Below are 24,275 nucleotides of genomic sequence, written 5' to 3'. Positions count from 1 at the left end.
ATCTGAGTGGATGAGGTTAGACTTCATACCTGCATATTTGTGTATTTCAAAGACTTTTATTGAACTCTGCATTAATTCTTTACCATCTTAATAAACTGTTTGAAATCTCTATGCTTTATTTTTTAGATGAGTCTTGGTTTGCAGTTGATTAGGAACTGCTAAATACAGCATTTAACATGACTTTAAAGTCACATTCCATCTCATTTTCATCACATCTCAAGGTATGCGAAATTGTCCTTCAACTAGGAGTGTTAACACAGCAGTATCTAAACACATGATTATCTGTTCTTCCTAGCTGGGAATTGAAACAAATAGCTTATAACTTGTATAAAATCTGTTTTCCTTTAATATTTGATTGTTTTCTCACTGCAGAATAAACAGTGTTTGTCAGCAGCCAATGGCATCTCTAGGACTATGTTAAGGGAACAATTTTGAGGCTGAGATATTTGACTGCAAGACAGGAAAAGATTCAAAGATCACAGGAAATGTAGAAGAACTTTTAGCTGAAGCTGTATTTCCAAGGCTGTTGCGGAGCTAATGAAGTGTGCGTGGTGAAAACTGCAGATGTTTGCAATACAATTTAACGAACACATATAATTCTAATTAGATCACACTTTGACAAACCCACCTGCAACACAAGCAGCACTATAAAGGAAACCTCTCAAAGCTAGGAGGAGGATGGGTCTAAATGGCTAATGATTTGTTATTCAGTGAATCATGTGATTATTAATTGCAGTAGTTTTGTTTATTTTGCCATCTGAATTGCCTCAAATGCTGTGGGAGGTAGCATGATTCTTCTCTCTTTTGTGTTTGAGCATTTGTGGCTTGGGAGATAAAAGGTAAGAGAAAACAGCCTGGATAGTCATAATATATCAAGGTAAGTATATTGCAGCCTGAAAGTTATTTAATTGAGCAATAAAAAATAGTTAATGTAGCAACTGTCTGATATATTCTGTGAACTCTGTCAGAAACTTGTAGGTAAACCAGGAGGGAGGCTGTCTATGTGCAGGTATGCAACTTGAAAATGTTAATTAAAACTTCCATATAAAATCTTCAGGATTAATAATATGAAGTGTCAAATTGTTGGACAGTACTTTCAAGAGTATGAATCATAGTAGCAAAAAACAATGGGAGCAACAACTTTTTGTACTCTTAAAAGTAATTCTAGAGGTGACATTTTGTCTGTCATTTGTTATGCTGGTCATATAAGACCTGTTGTTAGAAACATATGATGGTTTTCTTCCATGTCCTGTTTTTAAGGGGTTTTTTATCTTTAGGTAAGCTAAAACAAAAGCATGGTTGATTCTTCTTCCACATGTGAGTATTAAGAGTTTAAAACATGTAGTAGCAATGTGTTTTGCCTCTACAGCATTTTCAAATATCAAGTCTCCCAGAGGTAACTGGGTATAATTCAGGGATACACTGGACTTTGATAGAGTCAATGTGCAGGCTGAGTTTGAAGGCCTAATAGGTAAAAAATATTTGACTTGAAATATATGATAAAGGTTAATTCTATACGGTCTTTTGACAAATATTACTGGGTATTAGCTGGTGTTCCAGGACTAGTCTTGGAACTCCTCATCGAATTTAGGCCATGTTTTTGATCTGTGCAGATGTGATGTGCAGCTGGAGGGGGGTTTGTTTGGTAATGTTACCTGGTCTGTGTGGAAACCAAAGAAATGATCCTTGTCTGGTGCAGAAACTGGACAATTGCATGAGTTTTCTTAGAGGGCATAATACTGAAGCACAAGTTTGCAATGTGTTTTCCATCCTCAAGTAAGGAGTATCTCATGCTGAAGTATCCCATTAATTTTAAAGACACAACCTCACACCTACACAGATGTACCTTTAAAGAGCTGAGCTCAAGCTCTTGCCTTAGCATGAAATCAGGTACTACAGGTTTGCATCCAAGCCTGGCATCTTGGGTTTCATCAAGCAAGCATAGATGCCAGGGTATTTTCTAGCTAACAATCACCTTCTTCTATCCCTTCTATCTCCTTCTATCTAAATTGCTGATAAGTCTTTTTACTGGTCTTTTCAAATTCTTTCAAAATAGAAGAGGCCGTATATGTAAAAGTTATTTCAAAATAACACTCCTTTGAAAAAAGATATTATTGTGAAGCACTGCTCAAAACAGCTCCTCAGTTGGTGCGAAGTGATACTCTGTGAAAGTGCCACCACTCAGGTACAGACTGGGCAAGGTGAAAATTAAAATGACTGTTTTGAAGAACCAGAAGGTCACTGCATTAGCTAGAGGATAGATTTTTCATGGGGCAGAGCATGGTCTAAAGGCTCCCTAACTCAGGATTTGAGACCTGGGTATTTTCACAGCTGCATGGTATGATAGCCCAGAGGATGTTGACTTCTAAGCACTGAAATTAAGTTTTGTGTGAACTAAGGGCCTTCATTCATGGGCACAAGCCATTCTGAAGCATCTATTTGGGGTTTGGAGTGAATAAAGTTGTTTGTACTGGTACAGCTGTAATGTCACTTATTATTAGCAGCAATTAATGTGACAGAACTTGACGTAAAAGTCCTGAAGCAAGCAGTTCTAGGATATTAACCCAGTTTGTTTAGCTCCCAGTGTAGCTTAATAAAGTTATCATGTTCATGGAAAATGGAATATTTGAATGTAAGTTTTGATTACATAGATGCAGCACTTCCTGAAAATTTTTTGGAAGGTAGGGAACTTTTCTGCTTTCTACACTAATGCCTCAAACCTCTCATATTTGCAGAGCTCTGAGGTTTGGCAGCAGGCCTGCAATATGATAAGGCTTGCTGATAGGGTTTTTTTGTATCTTTCTTGGTTTTTTTCCCTCTATCAGCATAATTCTGAACTGTTCTCTGCAATTTACCTGTTAGAGTGCAAATTTCCTGATAGAAGTCCTGTACTCTCTATTAGGCAGGAGTCAAAGGGCACCTCCCAGCCAGCACAAATGGGAATTTTGTTAGAACTGCTCTATGCAAGAGAAATTGGAATTTAATTTTTTTTATTTTCTGCTTACCTGAGAATTAAAGATCTAGTTTTGGTTGGTTGGTATTCTTTTCTTCCTTTTCAACAGCTTCTAGCCAGGACGTAGAACTACATTTCATAATCTGCTATCTATATTAATTAGGAAGCTGCATTTCTTTACGCCTAGGATTAGATTTTCTCTTTGTTGCTAGGGTTGCTGGTTCAGAGAGGACAGGCTGCAAGTGATGTTTTCTCGGGCTTCTCTATGACAACTCAGGTGAATAAGCAAGTTTTTAATACCTGATTGTTGAAGTGCATCAGATGATGTTGTTTATTCCAGATTCATTCACAAAAGGGGTCAGTTCAGTTAAAAACTGACTTAGTTGGCTTCTCTATAAATTGACAAAATTTTTACTATTTAAAAATTGGAGAAAATCCAAGTTATTTAGGATGTAGAGCACTGATAGCAAACTTTCAAACCAAAACCAATTAAAAGAAACAGAAGGTGAAGTGGTCTGTATTTAACAGCTTAGTTCAGGTTAATACCATGTAAACTAGCAAAGATGCCATCTTCTCAATCCCATGATTCTTGTCCCAGAAATGAAGGAATATTGAAAAAAGGTTTAATGGAGGCATTCTTGACTTGCATGGGAGAACTGGTACCAATAAATATTACTTTAAGCATCTCATAATAAATAAATTGGAGAATTTGCAAAGAAAACTGTGGATATGGTATTGTGAAACAAAATTCAGTCCTCTTCCTGCCTCAGTTCCCTCTGATGGTTTTAATACACATGGCGAGTCTGATACTTGAAGGTTTTTATTTTACAGGTTGATTGAGTTTACCATCTCATCAAGTTGCCTATGAATTCATGCTAGAAGTTAGTGAAATGGTCAAGCAGCATTTGCTGAACAACTGGTTAAGGGGAAAGGTGGCTTGTTTCTAAATCAAAATCTTCCAACTTTGTTATCACTTTCTCAGTTATCCATCCCTCACAAAGGTTATAATGGCACCATATGCTTCTGCAGGTCTGAAAAGGAAGAATTCATAGACATTGCTCTCTATTTCTCTCTGTTGCACCTTCTGTCTGGTGAATTCTGTCATGGTTTAGGAATGGGAACCAGGGCAATAGAAAATTGTGGCAGAGCATCACCAAAATCTTCAGCCTGAAAATCTAGGGGTGAGATTAAACAAAAAAACCCTCAACCTGTAGTAAATACCTGCAGAATGTTAATCAGGTTTTTAGAGCAGGGTAAAAAATCCGTCTTGGTTCAGAAATATTCATTTGCCTGAATTGCACAGGGTCAAAAGGTGTAAGAAGTTTGAGGTTGCTCTTATTTCTCGTCGTGGTGATTGCCTTGGTTGTGTGTCAGACCACAATTTTGTTGTGACTTTCTTTTCATCTTGTGCTGAACTGCTGGGGCTCTCAAAGAGAAGTGTTGGCAGCCTAGGAGTTGGAACAGAGTTTTCTGTTTTGGTCTCTGATCTTTACTGCCTGTGCCTCAGCATCCTGGTTTTTCACCTCCCAGTGGCTGTTGCAGGTGTTCTCCCTCTTAGCTCCTTTGATATTGGCTCCTGTCTGGATGACTCCAGAAAGGGAGAAGAAAAAGGCAAAAGAACATGAGACAAACCAAAGCTTTTAATAGTTGAAGGTATGGAAATTATAGGGGCAGGGAAAAGGACTATCTGTTGACAGCACTGAGCTATGACAAGTGAGTGAAGAGTGAAATACATTCTCATCACATGAATGAAAAGCGAAATATATTCTTTCTACAGAAGCTGGATATAAATCTTGTTAATATTTTCCCTACAGTTATGTCCTGATCCCCACAGTCCCTGTGCGAGACATGAAGTGAAGCCTTGAGGTGATCTAGTGTCCCACTGCAGTTCAGCAAGGATGACTCCTGAAGACAGTATCTACCCCATTATTTTCTCCCTTTAGTCCATGGAATAAAAAATAGAATTGCCAAAGCTCACAGAAAAAGAGGAAAGAATTTCTCTGCATTGGGGAAGCAGCATGACAAACTGCAAAAATAGCAGTTTTGGTTTACTAATGTGTGGCTCTGTAATTAGAGAAGTTGTCTCAATTTCTAGAGATTTTTTTCTCTTTTTTTTTTAACCTTCATCTCCTACTGCTCTAACTCTCCCTGGGTCTGATAACTAATATTTACAGAAAAAGATGATCAGCTTGCCTTTTTTTTAAATTGTGGAAATAATACAGTATTCCTATGAATGTTGCAAGCTTAAAGAGGAAAATAAACCCAACAGTTTTTATTGCACACAGTTTTTTGGTTTTTTTTTTTTTATTAGTATATGGTCAAAAAAGATTCTTATTTGCAAGTTGTTAAAGATTAAATACATATTTAATTAAGTTTAATTGCTTTCATTGAATCTGAACCAGTGCTGAGGAATGAATAGTCTTATCTGAACCACAAATCTTCTGCTAAACAAAATCAATGAGAAGTGCAAAAGTCACTTGAATTATGAGCTGACCCTGCTAAACAGGACTCAGGTGACCAGCAGCAGATTTCAATTATTGGATCACCTCTAAGACTGGATGCATACTTTACAATTAGTTATTGATTTAGCCAACTTCCACACATCATTCTTTTGTCTCGAAACATAATGGTTTTGTCATTCTTTTTAACTCTCCAGTTGTTGTACAGCTTATTCCCAAGCCTAAATGTGGGGGGTTTTTTTCCTACATGATGTATCTTCTGAGTGACTTGTCTTGTAATCACTCAGTAAAGAAAAACTAGATAAAAAAGGATCTAATCAGGTCTGTTGGAACAGAGTTTATAAAGGTAGATAACAGAGCATGTCGAAGAAATTAAGTTCTCTTCAATTAGAACCAAACTTCTCACTTTTTCAAAGGTATCCTTTCAATGGACAGAAGTGCTTAATCTTGTGAATACCGTTCTGTGGTGAAGTCCAGGAGCAGTACTTTCAAATGTAAATGGAAAAGAAGAATGGAGACACTGTGAACAAGATTATTGTAGTGAATTGCATTTTTGAGGTCTTTTTGAAGGGTGCAGACAATGATGTTTCACACAATAATAAAGAAAGTTGCTGCAGAACAGTCTTAGTATTGTTAAGAATGCATTGTGCTTGTCCTGAGAGGTGTTTTGCAAAAGAAAGGCAAAGCCCTCACTGTCCCCAGCTGAAGGTCCTGAAAGGAATTTTTCACCCACAGTTCCTGAAAGCTTTGACAAGTCTCAGCTTTGGAATAATAATAGTAAGCAGCAAGCTAAAAATACTACAGTGAAATGGATGAATACTGAAAACAACTAGCAGAGGGGTTTACTGTTCCTTTTTCCCCATTTGTTATCCTAACAACTGCGATCTGTGCTTAGAAGGTAATAAGTGCACTCTTGATTATACTGATTAGAGGACCTGGTAGAGCAGTCTTTTGAGCAAGAAGAAATCAAGCTGGAGTAAGCATGTACTGTATCTTAAATGTTCAGTGGATGTGGGTAAGCGAAGAGGGGAAGATGAGGGGGCAAAAAGAAAGACTTTGATGTTATCTTCCTGTGGGTGTGCAGTGAGGGTCTGCAGCTCCATGTGGGCCAGGGTACCAGTCATGCCGCAAGATTTTTTTTCAGCTTTTTATATATTTTTCGTGTATTTGTAGCCTTTTAGATTTTAAATATTTGGGCAGCTTCTAGTACTTCTCCTGCCCTGTCTCACAGTTTAGCAAATCCTTACTAATACACTCTTGAAATTCTGTTTAGCCTTATCCTTAAGAAGAGAATTTCAGACAAAGACCGGTTATTTTTCTGCCAGAACTTAAGAGACATAAAAAGAAATGAGGCAAAGAAGCCCCTGAACCAATTCCAAGGGCCTGACCCAAGGGCGTATTACTGGGGCACCTGATCTCCTCTTGGATGTACCTGTTAGATACAATAATCAATTAACCTAATAAAAATTGCAGTAACTCTTTATCACATGCGCACAAAGCCATGTTTGTGCACCTGAAAGCTTTCATTCAAGAGTTGCTTTTATCCTACCACTTCTACACTGTTGCAAGGTTTTATCCTTTTGCTCTTAGGCAAATCCAGGAGCAGTGTTGGGGGCCTGCATGGGGAGAACCAGAGCCTGTCCCACTGCCCCCAGACAGGGAGCAAGGCAGGAGCAGCTGTGGTGGGCAGCTGGGGATAGCCCCAGCCCTGGGCACCTCTGAGGCTGTGTTTTGGTCAGGATCTTGGTAAGCAAAGGTGGGCAGCACCAGTAAGGCCAGTGGTGCCACCTTTGTGACAGAGAGCTCTGACTTCACCTGGAAGATTTTTATGCAAAGTTCAGCTTAATTGTAAAGTGTTATTGAACATAATTATTCCCTGGCCTATCCTTTCTCAAGACTGGAAGCTTGCTTTTGTAAATCATTAGTAGCTCTCAGAACCTGAGGAGGGTTTTACCAATGTTTATAGCCAACTATGGTTCTGAGATCCCATGGCAGAATTCCACATACCTGTGCTCAAAGCAGTGAAACGGTCACTGAACTGAATTCACTGTGCCAGCATTATTGCAGAATGCCTTTTTTTTGACCCATGGGTCTTTAGAGAGTATCACTTGTAGGTAGGCCACTAGCACATTCTTCTGGTTTTCTTGAGCTGGCTTCCTTTCAGATGCATTTAAAACCAGAGTGTGCATCCCCTCTCACGCTGGATGGGACATCTGTGTGGCACTAAAGTGCTGCAAAACTATTTGCTATAATGAGAAAGCTCTGGTGAAGCAGCTGTAGTCACTTGTTAATGTTTTTGAAAAAGCTGTTCCTTTGCATAGATACCTTAATGAAACTCTGTACTAAATACTGCAAATGTCTTTGCACATATTCAACTGCTCCAAATGAAATGGTGGAGCAAAAGGTTGGTGGGAGTTTTAGTTTATTTAACTGTGAATTTTGAAAAATTGTCTTCTCCAAGGAGATTTAACAAACTTTTTGAAGGCATTGTTTTCTGAGCTTGGCTTGTCATCTGCCATCAAAATTTGAGTCGTACTTTTTTCTAGGTAAGGTGTGATGCCTTGCAGGGAGTTTGAGTACAGCCAGTGACTGAACAGGGATTTGGACTGGATTTTTTCTCCTTTGTGAAGAGGAGTCCCTTCAGAGCTCCAGCAGAAAGCCTGCAGAATATTTCAGTTAATGTAGGAATAGCTTATAAAACATGGTGGTGGAAGAAATGCATCCTGTTAAAAATTGGGTATGTCAAGTTGTTCTAAGTACCTCTTGGGTTTTCCTATCATTTTCCACTGTATTGTTGTAACTGCACCACCTTGTCCTAGGGAGATTAAACATATTCCCAAGTGTCTGATCTCATTTTGCTCAGGAAGAAATCTGTATTCCACGTTTCCATTAATTCTGCTGGAGCAGCTGGTGACTGGTTAATTTTATGTGTTGCTACCTGATTGCATGAACTCTAGCTTTGACGTTTCTTCATCTGAAGTGAAAGGTCTAAGTGATTCACGAGCTAAATGAACCCCAGTAGTTTATCATAACAAAGTTTAATGCTGTGGTGTGATTTTAAATGATGGTGCTGTTTTTGCTACCAATCACTGTTAAATTTCTCTACCATGCTTACTTTATATTTTCATTTTTAGGAGGGTAAACAGAAAATGAAAATTCCACAATGAGGCAGACTGACATGGGAAATAAACGAGTAATATTTTTTTGGTGCTTGACACATGTTGTCATAATGGAAAAATGTTTTAAGCAGTCCAAAGTTTTCATAGATACTCAACCAAAATGTTTATCAAGATTCTTGAGAGAGAGTTCTGCCAACAAGATACTTGTTTATTAATTTAATCCAACAATATGCCCAATTTGGCAGTGCAACACAGAACAAAGAGTTTGAGAGACAAAGATAAGATTTCTCAATAAATATTTATATTCATTAGATCTTGAAATATATGGCATTGATTTAATAACAAAGTCAACTTGATCAAGGCCAACAGATACTACAGGAATAAACCCAAATATTTCTAACCTGAAGCTGGTGAGCATAAACCTCGTTTAAGGTGCAGTTGGCTGCTCAAACAAAAGGCAATGGCTGCTCCAAAGATGTTCCTATCTGAGGTGTGAATGAGACAATGATTGTAAGCTCAAGGCTCTTCAAAAGAGTGAGAATAACATCTTCCAATTGTTCCTTATAACTGAGTGAGTGTTTTTTTCCCAAGTGCAATGCTTTCATGTGGATTTTATCACATCTTCTGTAACATTAGTGAGACTTTTGAACACCTTTCAAAAAGTACTGCAGACACCACTCACATTTGATGTGGTTTCTGCCAGAAATTTGAATCTAACACTCACAGCTTGCATGCAAGCAAACTTCATCTCTTAATTAATTTCAGGAATTGCAAGGACAAGTCATCACCTTAAATATTTTAGAAAGGACATGAAAACAAAAAATCTAACTTTGGAATCCAAAATTTTATCTAAATTAGAAAAGATACCAGAAGAGAAAGTAGTAATTTAGATAATCTTTTTTTATTATTACCTTTTCCCTTGGGTTGTACAGGCTTTTAGAGCTTGAGATGTCCTTTTCTGAAATGTTTAATTGTGCTGGCAATATTTGGGGCTAATGTCCAACCAGATACATGTTATAATCTGTAATTCAGGACATAAGTATTTGGAAATGTCATTTATCTAAAATCAGATTTTCACATATTTTGAATCTCTGGTGGAGATTTCACTCCCCAAAATTGGTACTGATGAATCTAAGCTAACTCATATTTACCAGATGTCAAAATGTTTGCTGATAATAACTTCTTTTTTTCCTCTCAAAACCACTCTCTGCTTTTCCCTATTCACTTGTCTAAGAGATGGCTTCTTTATTCCTCTTCTTTGGGGTGCAAGTTTCACAACCATTATGTGTTGCACTCTCCTGTGCCTTTCACAACATTTTGCTCTGCATTGTGATGCCTGTTTTCTGTCTAGTAGTTAATTTTCTTTTTACTGTGACCTTTATTTCTTTCTCATTTCAAACTACTGCACACATCTATATTTCCCATTCATACCTTCTCTTTTCCTCTTGCCTGTTTCTTTCTCACTGCTTTCTCTAATTTTTTCTCTCTCTCATCACCAGACTTTTCCCTTTCCCCTGCTGCATGTGGAATACACATTATATCTCTAAAATGATGATTATTATTGACACTTTATTCACATCTGCCACCAACAACTTCCTCTCTACTGGGAACTGAGATTAAAGCACCTAAGCACAGGAGATCTTTATATTGTCTCCCACTAACTTATCAGTGATATTCTGTTCTTGCTGCTTCACATACTTGTCCTCTGTCATTTTTTTCCCCACAGATGGACTTTTGACAACATGTCCACAGTGTCATTGAATCTCAACCTCTGTCTTAATATGATTATTTGATTTTATGTAATCAAAAATATATATTGGGCTTTAAAAACCATGACTACTGCTTTTTGTCTTATTAATCAGACTGGATATTGTCCATCAGCCTCTTCAAGTCTCCAATCTCATGGCCCCTCTTTAGACTAACAGTGAAACTTGCCATACATGCCACTCACAATGAAACTAAACCATGAATATGATAAAAATGACTGAGTATTAGAATTAAATAAGTAACATTTTAAGCTGTATATAAAGTTTAGCCTGTCACCTGAAAGTGGTCTAAGCATTTGTAATGCTGGTCTGCCATGTCTTCTGAATCTCTCATCTGTTGTGGTGGGAAACTAAATCTAAAAGCCAAAGAACAAAACCTGAAGTCGGGTATCTTAAGGAGATGGGTGTGAAGAGATGTTTCCCTGTTTGATATGACTTACTTGCACTTTTCCATATCTGACTCTTATGCAGATAAGCAGAGTGAGAACTCCACTCCAGATTAAAGCTGTGTGTGCTTGTGTGAGTAGCAGAGTTGAAACCCATCAGTAATCCTGGTTACAAATTCCATAAAGTGCTCTGCTGCTGTAGCTGCACTTTGACAGTTACTGCTGTATTTTGCATCTGATGTGAAAAATATGGATCACAGAGGTAGTTATATCTCCCTCCCCACAGTTCCTTTAAGCCCCCTTTTCAAGGCAACCCACTGGTTTATGTAAATTATATAGGTATTGGTTAGACTTCATTGGCATAGGAATTGCTTATCAATATTTAAGAAAGTTCTTTCAGAACAGGTCCTAAATAAGAATAGTTGAGTTCCATCTCTTTATTTGTTGCTTAAATGGGGAAAACTGGCATATCTATGTATCAGTCACTGTAAGGGGAACAATTATGTTCTAATTAACCTTTAGAGTTTAAAAGAGTTTAATGATGGCCGGTGATGAACAGAGGGAGATGGGGTGATAACAAGGTTGAAGTAAATGAATCCTGTACAAAGGGGTGTTTTAAAGTGCTCTGGGCAAAGCAGGCAAACTTCAGAGCTTTTTTTCATCTGCTAGAAAAAGAAAGGCTTTGTTTTCTGATAGATTGTTTTCTTCGAGACCGTTAAGTTTGGGAGCTCATCATTCTTAAGAACACTTTTTTGTCTGGTGACATAATTCTTTCTCTTTTGTATAGATTATTGAGATGAATACAAAGATGTATCATGTCACAGCATCTGCTACTGTGTGTGTGTGTGGTAGGTGTGCTGAAAGATACTTTTCCTTATGCTATGAGCCAATCTTTGGGGCTTATTTATAACCACTGTGGCAATGTAATCTGCAGTCAGACCAGGCTCCCTTTGGGACAGAATTTGTAGATCCATGACCCTTTAAAGTTGTGTATGATCTACTACAGTCTCTGGCAGATGTGTTTCAGATCCCTTGTTGAGTTGCTGCTGTGGATACGAAGGAGAATTAGGATGTTCAGCACAGCGGTGCTTGCTGCAGAGTTACCAAGAACCCAGACCCCTGACCACGGGGCTTTATGCAAGTTTGGAGAAGTTGGCTTTTTGCTAAAGAGAACATCTGTCTGTAAGACCAAGCTGAAGTTTTGGGATTAATGTAGCAGGGCAAAGCACAGTAAACTTCCAACAAAACTCATCCTATTTTCTGTTTTCCCTAGCCAGCTTGAGGGGATGGTGTTGTGAAAATGGAGTGAGGTGTTGTAGGGTAAAAGGGAGAATGTGAGAGCTGAGGAAAACTATAAGAAGAGGTCCAAGGAAGGAGTAACACCACTGTGAATAATGAACAGGAAGGGAGGGCTGGACTGAAAGGGCAGTCAGCACAAGGTGGGGAAAATATAATCAAGTCATCCTTTCAACCTACAGAAACCTATACTTTTACAAGCTGCTGTTACAACAGTGTCCCTGAGCTGAAATTCCTTTTTATATCTTCTCAGTATTTTTCCTGTGAAGCTGCATTGTCTTGGTTTCATCAGGGGTAGAGTTAATTTTCTTCTTAGTAACTGGTGCAGTGCTGTGTTTTGGATGTAGTATGGGAATAATGAGGGTAACACAGCAATGTTTTGGTTGTTGCTGGGTAATGCTCACCCCAAGTCCAGGGCTTTCCAGTGTCTCATACTCTACCAGTGGGCAGGTGCACAAAAAGCAGGGAGGCAGCATGGCCAACTGATCCAAACTGGCCAAAGGGATATTCCATACCCCAGAAAATCAGTGTATAAACTTGGAGGATTTGGCTGTGAGGAGCTGATTGCTGGGCTGAGCATTGCTCAGTGCATGGTGAGCAATTGTGTTGTGCTTCACCTGCTTCCCTCAGGTTTTGTTTCTCCCTGTCTCCTCTTCATTACAATCATTAGTAGTAGTAGTATACCTTACTTCGTTTCAATTGTTAGACTGTTTTACCTCAACTCAGGAATTTTACTTATTTTTCCTTAATTCTCCACCCCATCCCACCAAGGAAGGGCAGGGGGAAGGGAGCAAGGGTCCATATGGTCCTCATTTGCTGGCTGGGGTTAAACCACAAGATGCATATTAAAGAAGGAAAAAAGAAGTGTCATCTCCAGCATCAGAGTAAAAGATGAAAACCTTTTCCCTTCACTTCTCCCACCACTGCCAGTGCACAATCAGGATGAGATTTTTATCTGCTATTTTTTAATGCAATGTTGGAAAACAATTGCCTTACCAATTGTGGCATATCAGTGTGAATATGGAACACTGAGGGTTAGCTAGACATCTTTGATACAGCGATTACTGTTTGTCATAGGACTTCTGCACTAGACTATAGAAAATGAAGCAGATCTGTTTTGTGTTTTTTTTTTTTTCCGAAATTACTGTAATGAAACATTGTAGCAGTGGCAGCAAATCACAAATGGTAATTTGCACTCACTAGGCAGCCAATTAAAATTCTGCATAAAAGCATTGGCAAGATAATATTTTCTGTCTAATATCATGGATTTTGCCTTAACTTCTCTTGTTCTGGGCACTTTAAAGTGCTAATGTACTTATCTTTCTAACATTTATTTGCCTGGTTGCCAATAGATTAATTTGGACAATGGCAATGCTTTACATTCTCTTACCAAGTTTCTGCAGTATGTTGAAAAAAACTGATTTATATACTCTCTAATACATAGATAAAATACTCGTTAGTCTAACAAATATGCCTCAGAAATGATTGCGTAATACTTTAAAAATTATTAATTCTTCATCACAAACTTTTCAGTTTTAAATTTGATTTAAAAAAATGCGTGAGTAGAGCTAGCATGGTTTTGCAGACCACCAAGGATAAATAGACAAATATACAAAAAGGAAGCCTTACTATTTACCTTTCTACCATACATTTAGGATCAGCCTGTCTTTCACTTTTATTAACACTGCTTCAAAATTCATCAATGGGGAGATACCTTTGTTGTTCTTTACTTCTTCAAAGTGCTGCTCTCCTCAAGTCCATTTAGTTTGAACCCTTTGATAGAGAAAAATAGGCTTATTCCTTTTGCATGACACCTCCTGAGAAAATAATTGCATTTTCTTATAAATGGAGAATTCTGTCCTGCTTTCAATTATGCCAAAAAAGAATCTTATGTCAAGTTTTGTTACACATGTCTTTTGAGACAAACCACTGATGAGAGAACCGTCACTGACACTCCAAGAGATGCTCACTAGAGAACAGATGTTGTTGGACTGGGCTTTGACAAGCAGCAGCTCCATGTGTGGAATTCTCCAAGGAGCAAAAGTCATTCATACTTGAGCAACTTCTAAACACAAAGTATGGTGTGACCATGCTGGCACCAAAGTACTTTCTGAAAAGTCTTTGCAAAAAATTTTCTCCATGTGGTGCTGCTCAGGAATAAGATTCTGTGGGGTAGCTGCTGGTTGAAATAATGAAATCAGACACATTCTGTGCAGAAGCACAGAAAATAAACAACTGTCAAGTTCTGGGAGGGCAACTGTGTGGTGTGATCTCCCTGCAGGTATGTGACAAGCCAAAGTGACTCTGGAAACCCTTGCCAAAGATGCCTCCTCTCTCTAATTGCACTTCATGTAACTGGCTCTTCAAGCTTAGAGAACAAGAGACTGACAGAATTATGGGAGCATTATTTTGGAGTTCTTGACTCAGAGAGGGGAAGCTGATGTTTGCTGCCAGGCTTAATGGGCCTGTGAGAAGCCACAGGGTTTCCAGGAGCCCTGACGAGCTTTGAGACAACTGAGGAAAAAAAATCCCACTTAATTGCAAAGCTTAGCCAACAGTTACCCTATTTGGACACAGGCCCAGAAAAATTTGTCTCTTTGCACTGTGTCCACACTGTTTTTTCACAGCAGTTTTTGTGTTTTCTTCAGCTACAGACTCTTAAGTCCAGCCAGAACTCCCCAGAACAGGAGTCCAAAGTTTCAGAAAAGCACTTCAGAAATATAATGAGGCTTTGACTTTCCCATGTATGTCTGACAGAGGTTTCAATCCATCCCTATGTTTTTTTGTTCAGTAGGTTTCTCGGTTTGGAACCCTAGGTCTTGAAAAATAAATCAGTCAGGAGCAGCAAGTGATGCTTCATGCAATTCCTGCTCTGTGTATGTCTTCTCTGATACTGTGTCAAGCCCATTTTGTCATATAACTATAACAGAAAACTTGTGGCTTGGTATTTCTCCTAACCATTAAAAAAAAGTAGGAATTAAAAGCTTTGGGTTTTTTTTTTGTCTTAAAAGAAGACATAAACTTTAAATTTAAAGAATCTTTAAATGTTTAAGCAGAAGATGTAGCAACTTGAGAAACTGAAAACTGTGTGTGACTAATGCTTAGTATTTCAAGAGACAGTAGTACTGGCAAAGAAGTATGAGATTAGTGACTGAAATAAGCAGTCCACAACCTAGCTTACTGGACCTGGCAGGGAAGGCAAGCTTTAGGATTCCCTGACAACTGCTGCAAGGGAATAATCTCATGGAAGTGCAAGGGCCAATGACTGTGGATCTCACCCACTGCAGAAACTGATTGAATACAAAATTTTAGCCTGTAGTTTGAGGGTTGTTTGTGTGGCAGTTTCAAGAACCCTCTTTTTTTCCTTTAACTTCCTCTTTGTGTCCTCGATCCCTCTTCTGAGCATCATCTTGACATTTTTTGAAAGACAATTGATTCCACTGGGCAAAAATACCATATCTTTCTTCACCTCTGCTGACCCTTTCTTCCATCGCTTAATTCTCTGAATGTCACTTCTGTCTTTGCCTCTGTTTGGTCTCTCCACCTTCATCATTCCTGACCTCCTTTGCTTAATCTTCTTCTCTTAGAGTGCTGCAATCCCCTGGAAATCCTTCTCCTGGTCACAGGAGGTGCTCAGGAAGGCTGTCAAAGCAGAACAGAGCTGTTTCATCCAAGGGCTTTTCTTAGGCTTCCTTCAAAACAAGCTTTAAAGGTGGGGTAAACGTCTGCAGGTCATCAGGATCTCATTGCTTCCCCAAGCCCTGTGGGCTGGCAGAGGAGTGACACTCAGCTTTTGCACTTCCCTGTGAGTTATGTGATGTTTCTTGTTTTGCTTTTCCTTTCCCCATGTGCAAGTGATTGCATGATTAATAATAATCGCTTCTTGGTCATGTCAAGAAAGCCACTGCTACCCCTTCCATATATAATTAGATGAATGGAAATACAATCCTTAAGTTTTTAATACCAAAACCGAAATTAAACCAAACTGTTATTTTATGTACTGTGACTTTTTGTCTGCTTGTGATGTAGGCTAAAGCAAACTCCTTTAAAAATAATTGAAAAAAAAAGATAGGTAGTATGGAGGGAAAAGAGATATCTGCTTTGCTTTTATGAGAAGCTGCTGTTAAATCCCTGAAATAATAGCTGTGGTAACACTTTGCTAACTCTGATTGCTGCTCCACCCTATCGATCTGGAAACACCATGTTAAACCAGAGTATCTGTGACTTTAGTCCTTGAGTTCTTTAAAACAGGAATCTGTCAGGCCTGTAGGGAACCTGGGTCCAGGTGTATTTCCTTACTAATTTTCCACTTTATCTGGCAGTCTGTGTTTAGGGTAGTAGTTTTGGAAGTTCTGCAGGCACAATACTTGCAGACAGAATCTATTTCCTCTGTATGATCTCAGGAGGTGCTGTACTGTCTGAAGAAAAGGTGTGTTGCAGAAGCTTCAAGGTGTTTAAGCCTCTGGCTTATACAGTCTGATTTAGAGGATAGCAGAGGGGACACTTCACTGATCAAGGAGAAACACCAGCAGGTCCCTCTTAGTGCTGTTCAAGTAAGGGGAAGGAAAGAAAAGGTCATACAAAAAAGTTAAGAAATGGGGGGGAAAAAAATGCATCAGATAGGAGCTGCAATGGACAGAAGGTCCAAGCAGTCAGTAACGAGGCATCATTAAAGCAGTTTAATAAACACACTGTAAATACACCAGCTAACTAAACTGAGATCAATAGTGTATTCAAAATGTTTATTAAACTGTAGTTTTCCTTCTGCTAATTTTAGAAGTTAAATGATTGCTCAAAACCATCAATGATAATTGGGGGGAAAAAAGTGAAAGTTGGGATAACTTCCACAGTTAATGATACCTGGTGACAAATGCAGACAAAATATCAGAGAGAAAAAATGGGTGAAAGGAAGCTTGTAAATGTTTATAGAAGCTACATTTCCAGTCTGCCACTGTCAGGTGTAATAAAAACAGCTGCATGAATCTTTCAATACCTGACAGACTCAGGGAATAGCTACTAAATCTGTGATGGGGGTTGTTCCACCTTAAAGCTGGGTAAATTTTGACTCCTATTCTATGATTACTCTATTACAATACTGTAATGGATGTATTGTGTAAAGATCTATAACAGACATTGAAGGAGCTTCTTTAGCTGATAGTTCAGAAATGCTTTCTGCTTGTAGTGAGAAATGCAGCTCCTACAGATAAAGCATTTTCTGGGTAAAATATGGGAGTGTTTAGGCAGGGCCTGAAGTGATTGTGATGCTCGTCAAGTCCTTTGCAGGTTCCCACACATGGCACATTCAGCATCTCTGTCCTGCTTCCAGGTGAGACAAATCCTGGATATTCATCCTCCTTTCCCACTCCTGATTGCCTTTTGGAGAGAAGATATCCATGACTTAATCTGGCCAGGCTCACAGTTTTGACAGCTGGGAGATCAGAAAAAGGGACAATGCCAGGCACTATCCCTGCCTGACCCTTTCAGTGTGACTTTTATGGGTAATAAAGGTGAATTCCATCTTGGGTCAAAGTTTGAAAACTCTGGCTGTCTAAAAGACTTTTGTTTTCTCCCCTCTTTTTCTCCAAGTCATGCCAACCTTTGTTTCCATGGCAATAGAAATGAAAATCTATTGGCAGCTTGTAAGCAGGCAGCAGATGACAGCTCTCAGTACCAGATTTCAGCAGCTGACTTTCAAATAACAGTCCTAAGAAATTCATGCAATAACAAGTGCAAAGATTTTACTACAATATTGGCTCTTTGTGTATGTATTACTTTAAAACAGAGAGAAAATGGATAAAATTATTACTTAGAGAAGTGTTTATGCCTCGCTCTTGTCAGCTGCTTACTCGTGCTTTTAGTCTTCAGCCCTGCAGTGTGGGTAGATGTAATTATACACTTTGTATGCAATACATATATGATAGTGCAATTTTGATGATCAAAGAAGCTATTTGGCACCTCTAAAAGAGGGGTAGTTTAGGTAAAGAAACCTGTGCAAATGCTAAAACATTCCAGGATGTAGAAGAGAAGAACCTCACAAAACTTTGGTGAGGAATTGAGGATGTCCTATCAAATGTAAAGGAAGATTCCAAGAAATAAACCTATGAAGAGAGAAGAGATGATTTGGGGATTCTCTGAAGAGCTTCCCAGGAAGGAACAGAGCAGCAAAATGCTGTAAAATAACAGATTTTCACTCTGTTTGTGACAGTGTTCCAGGAAAACTGAGTCAACACCTGTTTATATATTTTACGAATTTTCCTTTACATGTATCTTGCATGTTTTGCATATCGTTTTGCTGGTGGCATTCACCTTTTGAAGAGTGAAAAGAAATTAAATTACAGTATTTAAGTCAATTTCAATGATGCCACTATTTCACAAGCCTTGTGGAAACCCTGTGCTCATAGAGAAATTTTTAAGCTGTTTTCTTCCTCATCACTCTGTCATGAATGTCTCTAAAAAGGTCAGTCCATTAAATTACTTCTCATAAGAGGCATTAAAAGCTCTGCATTGTTAATCCTAAACTCTTCTCCTCATCTCTTCGACTAAAAAAATTATAGGTGATGCAGTTCTTGATAAATACAGACCAAAAGTCAGTGGCTTGAGGTTGGATAGTTATGTTCACTGACTTCTCTCTCTGCTTGAATAACTATAAATGAATTCTGCTGTAAATAGTTATAAATGTTTTGGAGAAAACAACAAAGTGAAAGATTTCTCAATAAGGAGTAAAAAGAAAAAAAGGATGACTGTCACTGGTTAGGTGGTGCATTAAGATATTTCATTTTCTCTGGGTGACACTATTTTTTGTGGAATCCCAGTTTTCTTGATCAATATGAGGATTTCATATGTGATTACGTGATGTCATGCTGCTCCTCTTGGAAAAAAAAGAGGCTTCTGTGAGATTCTGCCTATTACTTTATCTGTTTCTGTATACTGCCTCTAACCTCTTTAGCTAGTCCCAAAACACCCAAGGTTTATGGAGGAAGTAAATTTTCGTGAGTGCTTCAGCAGAGGGAAGATAAAAATGCCATTTCTGGGTGGAAAAGTGTATGTCCCAAAAGCCAGAATAAAAGCAATTACAGAATAGTTTACTAATGAGACCCTTCCCTTCATTTCCAGCTCTCCTATTGTGCCAGTCTTCACTAGAACAATCCGTATCCTCAGCTAAATATTGGTCATTATGGGGTTAAAAGAGGGAACTGGCTCAATTCCTGAGAGTTTGGGCTTCAGACAATGACTTTTAATGTTAGACTACTGTTTTTAGCCTTGCACATGACTATAGGCTTTCTTCAAGACCCTTTTTATTCTAAGCTGTCAAAGCCTGTTGTGGGAACCGTTCCCTAAAAAGGCCTTAAAGATGTAAAGCTCTGGGAGATGCTGTGACTGCAGCTCAAACCAGGCGATAGCCAAGTTAATTATCTATAATTTTATGCTGAACTTTGATCTTTATCTATGTGCAGTGTCAGGGACATCTGTTGCTGTTGAGGAGTATTTTATCCTGTAAAGTAGTTTGCCAGTGTTTTTAAAGGTAGATGATCTATTTTGTTGTCTGCATTTCTAGCAACTTAGCACAGTAACACCTATGGCTCATTACGAGTTCATGAATTCCTGACACTTTCAGATGAATGCACAAAAACCTGGTCTTTGAAGAACCTAACAATTAGAAACCCCTTGATTCACTGCAGTAATGACAACTGAAAATCTGAAATAGTTCTAATTGAATACTGAAAGGTAGCATTAAACAAACCAAATAGAGCCCTGCTGAGCCTGTAAGGATGGTGTTGGGAGGCTGTAGCTAAAGCTGGAATATGTAGTAAAAAAATATCACTTCTGAGGCCTGTGTTAAAGGGAAGTTGATAGATGTTATGATGTGTGAGGGGGAGTATAGATATGAAAGTGAATAATTTTGATATGCTAAACTTATGCTAATTTGTTAATGTCCAATATGCTTGATTAGAGCATCAGTAGGGTTTCTGTGAAAAGGAAATGAAGAGAAGGAAAAAAAGACTTTTGAATAATGAAGCTTGTTGAAACCACACAAATATTCACTCATCAGCCATCAGTCATTTGTGCTGCAGTTGTGGCTGCAGCTAATAAATACTAAAGCATAAAACTTTCTCCACCCTCCTAAACTCTATTTCTTCTTGTATCCAACCTTTTTCCCTGAATCATGATTCCTTATTTACATGTCATAGCTTTATTTTCTGCTTTTGTCTAGTGAGGCACTAAAGTTATCTATATCTATATATCTATATGGGAGACCCAGTCTCAAAGTATTTGTCTAAAAGGGTATCTAAAACTCTGTCTTTGGCATGGAGATGCTCTGAGAAGCTCCTCCATGGAGTTTAAATTCCCTGTGTCCCTGTAATGTAAAAAGCAGGAGAGACAACACCTCATGGACTCAGAGGTGGACTTAAAAGAAAGTGTTTTCCTAAGAATCCAAATTTTTGTTCCTCTGTGCTGAAATACTGTCTCCAGCTAATCTGCCAAAGCAGAAAAGCTCTCAAAACAACTTTTCTCTCCGTTTATTGAGCATGTCTATAATACAAGATGGCTCTTTTTGAGGAAGTAGTTAAAAAATCTTTAATATGTAGTTAAATCTTTCATATGCTGAAGATCTTTACAGACAGGATGGTGGTGTATGTACCAAGGCCCTATATGAATAAAATATCTAAGTTTATATTAATATTAAACTATGTTTAATTGATATATCACATTTAGGGCATTAAGGGTCTTTCATTCTATATTTTTGGCTGTTGGTTTGGCTTTGGTTGCTTTGGGGTTTTTTTTGAGTTTGCGACGAGGGTCAGTCTATTAATGTTTTGGAAAAAAAAATGGAACATATTGAGAGAACGCTGGAAGGCTGCAGTGTAAATAAGAATGTTTAAATTTTAACAGCAAAAATAGAAACTGGATGATAAAGTAGTGTGAGAAAATCAAAGTCTGGGTCTTTTGGCATTAATTTCCACAGGCCAGCCAGTCAGTTGACATGTGGGAGTTTATATTAGTGAAGAACAGCCCCAGAGTTCAGTTATTTTATTACTTCTGGAACAATCTGAATTGTAATTCTCTGCTGAGATTCAGTTAAATTCTCAGCATTTAATGGCCCTTTGAATTAAATCACAATATATGAAAATGTTTGCCCACTGAGGCATCTGTCCTTATGTATGTCAATCTTTATTCTCCTTTTCTTTCTCAGGATGTTCTAACATCTAAAGAAAGAAAAATTTGAAAGCCACATAAAATTATGTGAAATGATGTCAAATAATGTTGTTCATTGGGGCTTTTAGGAAACTAAAAATATATATATATATAATATATTTAAAGCATAAATACAACTTTTTTATGTCTCTGGTGCTGTTGGAGCAGAGAAAAAAACCCTGAAGCCTACCAAAACTCAGATGTGAAAACCCAATTCAGTAGCAGGCATTGTGGAACTAATTTTTATTTTTCTTTTTTTGTTACACAAAATTTCCAGAATTGGAACAAACTATGCCTTTGAGATGATGGCTATTCCTAGATTCTAGCAAGGTAGTGCAGGAATGCAGAATATATTAATTTCAGGGTGAATTAGGAATCCTGTTTATTACTCCAATCCCTAATTTCCCTAACTAAACCACCAATTCCTACAAAAATCCACTGAATCTTTTTTCTTTTCTGGTAACCTTCAGAGTGGTGGTATACAAGGTTATTTCTAACTATGAGGAAAATATTTTTGGCACAAAAATGCCAATTTCTGATAAAATAGCCACTTCAATAGTAGGTTTTCACGAAATAGTGCAAACAGATGTTCAACCTGTAATTCAACTAAATGTACTCTAACTTCTGTATCTCATGGAAGACTTATAATGATTAAAAAGTACAATTATCTTCCAAATTCCTCTCACTTAGAGAAGTTATGCATAATTACAGTGAGACCATTTTCATTACTCTGCTCCCAAGGTATTATTCTGAAACAAAGAAGTAGAGATATTTCAGGTTATTGGTATGAGCAAGGTCCTGAAAACTATAACAAGGGGAAAAGAACTGATAATTTACTTCTGGAACATCCAGTATGACTCCAGTCAGCAGAGAAGCTAAGAAATGTCTACTTATTGCTCAATTTATTTTGATATTTCTTTTCTAATGAAGTTTTCTTCCAAAATGCTTCAAAATGAAGCAGATGTAAATTTATACTGAACATATTCTTTGGTGCCTTTGTTTGTACTAGTTCTGGACTTTGATTCACTAGGTCTTAAATGAAAATCTTAAAACCTGATGAATAAAAAGAGCTTTTTTTTCCCTTCTGAGATAATGAGCTTCACCCACTGCTGGCTCCAGAGGCTGTTAGGAACCACAGGCACACCCTGAGGAAATTTTTAATGAATTATTTAACAGAGACTATTAACTAGCTGTAAACACGTAAGAACACCAACAGATTTAGGACTTTGAGATTATTATGAACCCCTTGCATGTGCAACTACATAAAGAAAATAAAATAGATAAACAAGACAAATTTGGGCAAAAATATATTGAAAGTTCCAAGAAATTTCCATGTAGAACCTATTGACTGTAAAGCTTCAGTCCTTGTGTAATTTCTCTTTTTTTTTCTTACAGAAGAATGTGGAATTTTTAAGGACTGTGTATCTGCACTATGGGGAGAATGCCATTTATTGGTTTTCTAATAATTTTTTCTTTGTAATGATGCTTAGTAACACTTTGAAGATTACAAACTGTCTTAGAATGAAGTTGGAAGCAGCACCTGAGCATGATGTCACAGCTCAGAAGTGTAGTAAGAAGCATTGTTACCAATGCTTCTGTGACTGCATTCAAGGGAAGCTTTGGATTATGATGATTTATGTTATTTATTTTATAAATTATGATATGAAAGATTTTTATACTTTCCAGGAAGAACCCTTTTCTTGGTTTTTAATTAAGCTACAATAAAAGCTGTATAAATCTGTGCTGAACAGGGATCATATACATGCATTTAAATCATTTAATCTAACTTTTGAAGGTGTAATTCAGGATTGTGTTCTTTCTGCATTTGCAGTTAGAGGGTTGAACAGATGTGGAAGGCTTAGTCTAACGTAAAATGTCAAATAATCTTTATTTTTAAGGTATTGCTCACCTATGGAAAAGAGTTTATCTGCTGATTCAGATATTTGTTCTGTTTAAATATATTAGATGTGTAAAGGATTGTAAAGGATATATTTTGGGGCATGTGAATGTTCTACTGAAAATTCCATTTGAACTTATTCTCATAATTTAATTTCTACTGGGTAATTCTGACATAATGATTGACAAACAATGGTAAAGGATTTTCATAGTTCTTACAGTTAGATCACAGAGGTATCCAAGGCAAATCATGCCATATTCTTAAAGAAATGCTATTTTTTCCCCCCAAGATATACCATAAAATGGCTTTTTCTATAATTGCACTGCTGCAACCAAAGTTCTATGCCTAAGACTGCTGAACATTCATGGTGAATCATACAAACACAATAGGGAAAAGAGAACAGAAGTGACATTTTCCCAGGGACTGCTTTTCAGACCTGTGAAGTAATTCTGAAAGCAGTTATTTCAGTTGTGAAGTGAGGAGAATGTATTGCTGAAGCTTAAAAGGAATTAGGTTGTGTCCAATGAGTCAATATTTTTTATCAACCTGTTTGCTGATAGAATGTAAATGTAATTCGTCTTTTTCTTAGAGTCTTACCAAGGGCTGCCCACACATTCACCATTGCCCTCCCACTATTGTTTTCCATTGGTTCTTGATTATTTTTCTTTCAAAAGATGCTATACTCAATCTTTTGCTCAAGTATTGTGTACAGATTGAATTGCAGGGAGGAATCATATATTCCACATATGTCGTGGAAATGTGACATTTTCTTTAAAATAGAGAAGTGTTGCACTTTGTAAGTGTTGCACTGTCCATAGACTAAATGCCAGAAGGAGAAAGCTGCAGACTTTCCATGCAATATAAATGTAAATTTTTTCCTAAAGTTTTATGAATATATGTTCACATACATTTAAACATTTTCTCTTCCAGGTCAACACCAAACAACTCTCACGTAACAAATAACAGAAGGTTGCTAATCTTAATCTAAACATTTGAGGATAACAAGTACAGTATTCATTATGGGAAGTATTGAGCTAGAAGTCTCTAGCTGGTGAGGAAAGGCTGCTGTGGTTCATAGAATCCCAGGCAGAGTTTTCTAATTGTGAAAACATTTTGCCACTGACAAAAAACCCCCTACCTTTTGAAGATCCTCACAGCTATTTACAGATGTTCTCCTGAATGTGTCCTCAGTTGAGCAATAGTA

This window comes from Corvus moneduloides, chromosome 2 (genome assembly GCF_009650955.1).
Source record: "Corvus moneduloides isolate bCorMon1 chromosome 2, bCorMon1.pri, whole genome shotgun sequence".
NCBI lineage: Eukaryota > Metazoa > Chordata > Aves > Passeriformes > Corvidae > Corvus > Corvus moneduloides.
Note: the sequence above shows the minus strand (reverse complement) of the source record.